This window comes from Pinus tabuliformis, chromosome 4_2 (assembly GCF_031772625.1).
Source record: "Pinus tabuliformis cultivar Carrire ecotype Pingquan chromosome 4_2, CPIR1, whole genome shotgun sequence".
Taxonomy (NCBI): Eukaryota; Viridiplantae; Streptophyta; class Pinopsida; order Pinales; family Pinaceae; genus Pinus; species Pinus tabuliformis.
In genome coordinates, this window is record NC_142304.1 from 503,067,142 (window position 1) to 503,072,224 (window position 5,083).

The following is a 5,083-nucleotide window of genomic DNA, read 5'->3' on the forward strand; positions in this document are numbered from 1 at the left end:
GAACAAAATTCTAATTGACTTTGAGTTAAGCATTAATTTTAGGCTATTAATTACTTAAGAGTTGATAGATGTGCAATAAATGGCGTTACGATTATGTTGATATAAACTTATAAGAACAATGGAAAAATAGTAACATACGAATTGTTCAATGATCATAGTTTATATTCATGAACAACTTTCAAATATGTAATTTTTTATTCAATGCAAATACCTTCAATGTAATTTCTTTTATTTTGAAACATCCTTACGATGTAAGACTTACAACCTATCCAAAACAAAATACAACTTCTAGCAAGTTACTTAGTATGCAAACCAACAACAATAATGAAATGACCCTAGAGTGGTCTTTTCATTAGAATTATAAATTCACCTAAGATATACTACTTGTTAATATAAAATCTACACCTTCGCCCTCCCCCCCCAAAAAAAAATAATAATCACACAAGAAAGAACCGTAAAGAGAATATTTTCTTTTCTTTTCATTAAAAGAAACTAAAAAACAAAGAATAATACAATGAAACCTAAAACAAGGAGTCATTTTTCTGAGCCTCTACATCCCAGTATGATGGGTTAATTCGTGATGTTTTATTGTTTTATTCTTCAGTTTATCCATTCTGTCATTGCGCAATTTGGATTGGCAATAATGTATACTTCGTACGGGTAATCCGTTAGATAATATTTCAGAAGCCAAGCAGAGCCCCAAACCAGAATTAATGGAGGTTGAAACTTACGACATAGTTCAGGAAATTGATGAAAAAGTCCAGGAATTAATCCGGAATATACAGTTGGCTCAAGAAAAGTTGGAGAAATCTTTGTTTTATGCAGAATTTTTGAAACAAATGCAGGACCCAGAAATGGTGGTACTAATAGAGAAGGTAATAGGGAGAGGGCCACGTAAATTACAAGTGGTTCTGTATGGCCTTGGAAATATTGAAGCTAGGGAGGGTAAGAGTATGGAGCGCAGACACATGCAGTTAGCGTTTGCCATTTTATTGCGAGAGAGATTTGAATGGGTGCATGATATCGTAGTGTTCGATCCAGTGTTCACTGCAGTGGAGCGAGCGGCTATAAATTCTCTGGACTGTACTTGTCTCTCTTTTGACGAAAACGGATGGCGCACAGTAGAGAGACCAACGCTATTTTTCATGCCTCACTGCCCATACGATTTATATGACAATGTAATGGAGGCAAATTGGACTTGGACTCGTGCCAATTTGAATAAGATTATTATACTGGGTAACAGTTTTAAGTGGTACAAGGAAGATGGTGTCGTCTACAAGGAACTAAGAAAATAAGGGTTGCTGTAGAAGCTGGTCATCTGGTGCGTGAAATACCATTGCCCCAAACAGCTATTGTGGAGGACGGCTCAACTTTACAGAAAAGACGACGTGCTCGTTCTATTTATCCAGATCCAGTATATAAGGCAGCATTTAATGGTTTAAGTTGGCATTTCTTTGATATTAACCATTTCATATTTTAAGTTGTCATTCATTTCAGGGATGAATTACCATCCATCTTGTGTGAAAAATATTAAACCCATATATTGGGCTTATATTCTTTGGGTGAACAAACCCTTTTCAATATATTAGCTTTGTATTACTTAATTTTCTAAAAGAAATAGCATTAAACTCTTTATAATTGTTGATTGCTCTCAACTTTTTATTTTATAATAGTTAATTCAAATCATTATTTTTCATATAAGATTAAATGATAAATATGGTCGTATTTGATAAATATGACAGTAGGTTTAGAATTATGATTAGATAATATGTTATGAGAATTGCATAGATTTGTTATGTAGAAATTTCTATCTTTTAAATTATTAATAAAGTTTGTTTTTTTTTTAATTATTAAATAATTAATAAAGTTTGTTTTTTTTTTTTTTTTTTAAAAGGCCTGATATTGCACATGCAGTGGGAGTTGTAAGCAGGTACATGAACAATCCAAGAAAGGAACATTGGATGGCAGTGAAATGGATTCTTAGATATTTTAAAGGTACCACAAATCAAGAATTATGCTTTGGTGGTTCAAACATCTCCCTACAAGGATATGTTGATGCAGATATGGCAGGTGACAGAGATAATAGGAGGAGCACTACAGGATATGTATTTACTGTTGGAGGAACAGCTGTCAGTTGGGTTTCAAAAATCCAAAGTGTTGTTGCACTTTCAACAACAGAAGTAGAGTATGTTGCTGCTACAGGGGCTAGTAAAGAAATGATTTGGCTACAAAGGTTTATGGGTGAATTGGGTAAGGAGCATGATATGGGCACGTTATACAGTGATAGTCAAAGTGCCATTCATCTTGCAAAGAACTCAACATTTCATTCCAGGACTAAACACATACAGATCAAGTACCATTTCATACGATCAGTGTTGGAAGATGGAGAGTTGAAGCTAGAAAAGATACACACTAGCCAGAATCCTGTAGATATGCTAACAAAAGTTGTAACCAGGGAGAAACTGAGAATATGCTCAGTTTCAGTTGGTCTTCAAGGATGACGATGAAGATGAGAAATAGCCAGGTCCAAAGAGGAGTCATTGTCCAACAAATGGAGTAGCGGTGGAGTTGCTACAATCAGTCTCCAAGTGGGAGATTGTTGGGTGTGGAGCCTGATTATCTTCTATATTCAAAGGTACCGCCACATAGGACCCGTAAAATATTCGCAGCAAGGGGGGTCCAGGGGGGGGTAGCTGCGACCTTTGGGAGCCGCCCCCTAGCGGGGGGTTTCGGGGGTAGTGCCCCCGAAGCTAAAAACAGCTGTAAAATTGCCTTGTAAAAGTATAGTAATTTCTAGTCAATCTGGGCCGTTCATTAGGCGGATGATCTGACGGTAGAACTTATATTTAGTTTAGGGTTTTTTGCCCTAGAAGGAAACCCCTCTCTTTGTATGAGGGTATTGTATTTGAGGCTGTGTGATAGATATGTATTCAATGTGAGCGAGAAACAGAGAGGTGAGACTATGAGAGAAAACAGAGGATATTACAGGCGATTTGCTGTAGGTTGTGTCTCTTCATTTTGCTGGATAATAGGAAGGAAGGACTGGCTGTTCGGGGTGGATGTAGCCCAAACTGGGTGAACCACGTATATCTGTGTCTCTCTTGTTTTGTGCATTTTTATGTGTTTATATTTCTGCAATATTTTATGTGTTCCATTGCTCCGTAATATATAATTTTCTAAAAATATAAACCAATATAATGCTCATGAATTAACTAGGAGAAATAACCTCATATTAATGATACAATCGATAACCAGTTGTGGGACTTCCATGAACCACTAAACCGTAGACATGGCTAATCCAAAACTCTCTTCAGCCAGTCAGCCCCCTACTATATTCCAAGCATGAATGTGGGATCTCATAAAACACATTAATCTAAAAAAATTCAGGGCTTCCAGATGCCAACCACCTCAACCCATTAATCATTCATTCCACCTCACTATTGGACATCACAAAACCATCATCAGATTGGTCTCTACCCAAGCCTTCCAAGGCTCTAGAGCATTTTCTCTAACCAAGGCTTCCATGACTAGTAACTCAACCCACAAATTACTATGGGATTCCATATCATTTTTCCAACCAGGGCTTCCAAGACTAGTAACACAACCCACCAAAGGCTTCTAGAACATTTTTCTAACCAAGGGTTACAAGGTTTCTAGAGCGTTTGTCCAACCAGGGCTTCGCGGAACTAGCAACTCAACCCAAGCTAAAGGAAACATGAAAGCCAACCATAAAAATAAAGAAATAAACCCACAACACCATGTCTATCCAGGAAATGGAAAGGCTAGGAGAGTCCATTGTCAGTCCAAAAAATCATCCATGCCAGTGACAGATCATGACCAATAAACCACATGCATATTCCATGCATGCCAAAACTAGTGAGGGAAACATACACGCAACTTGGTACATGCAAGAAAAACTTGTTGTAGCCATTGATCTCAATGCCATATTGTGCTTTCCTGATTTTCCTTTTCCTTCTTTATCTGAAAATCCAAGTATGCCACACTCTAAGAGTGCTCAAAGAAACTCTGTGTCCAAGAGTATGAGAGCGAGAGAATAGATAGAGAGCTCCAAAACTAAACTGAAAAAAGTCTACATTGACCAAGGCTACCCACTGATTCTCAAAAGCCTTTTTATCAACGAGGCCTCTATTTTCTTCAATTTCCATTATTTCCCTTCATTTTCCTCCTCACATGCAACCTGTGACCTTTCACATTCCTTTTCTCCTAATTTCCATTGTTTCATAAATAAAATTTCCAAAAGATGTCATTTTTCTTTTCTAAAGCCTTTGCCATTGCCTTTGCTCATTTCCTTATCCATAATAAATGGAGATGAACACCCACTAGGATTTTTTTCTCACTATTCAACTTGGATTACATGTCCCATGACTGTGGTCTTATATATTTTTACATGCATTTTTAACTAGGTTTGTTACAACTTACCCTAAAATAATTTGGTCTACAGTTGATTGAAAATGCTTTGAATTATTAATGGTACAAGTTGGTTGAGTGTCTGGAACATATCAACCACATGTTTTAAGCAATGTATTTGCCGATAATGAAAGATTAATCTATTAAGTAATTAAGTGCAAATGTTTGTTAAGTAACATAGATTAAATTACCAAATTAACTTGAACTCCACTAGTTCTTCTGACAATTAGAACTAGTTTAACTGACAATAACTCAAGTGATCTGAAATAGATTCCTACAATTTAGAAATCATTCATACTGAATTGAACTCAAGCTTCCCCAACTCTAATTAACTCAGTTAACTAAGTGACAAGTGTCATGTCACCTTAGTTAACTACCTCCAAGATTTGTACTGAAATCAAAATTCAAATTTTCTCTAGTTTGACCAAGGCAAAGTCGAACTGATATTTTCTTGCTGCATTTTCAACATTTTATTACAAAGTAAGAGGGAAGATAGGAAGAGAAATGAATCTAGAAAATAAACAATTTTTTTTTCAATTATGGAGGGGAGAAGGAATCAATAAAATAAAGAAGCCTAAGTATGCAATTTCTCTTTCAACTATACAATGTAAGAAAACAAACAAAATTATTGATGTCCATTATAAACCTATTTTGA

At 36.0% G+C, this 5,083-nt stretch overlaps 1 pseudogene; it reads left to right on the forward strand.

Annotated features, from left to right (window-relative positions):
* The first annotated feature begins 713 nt into the window (after positions 1 to 713).
* On the forward strand, positions 714 to 1,295 carry LOC149170196 (protein SENSITIVITY TO RED LIGHT REDUCED 1 pseudogene; annotated as a pseudogene).
* Positions 1,296 to 5,083: the final 3,788 nt, after the last annotated feature.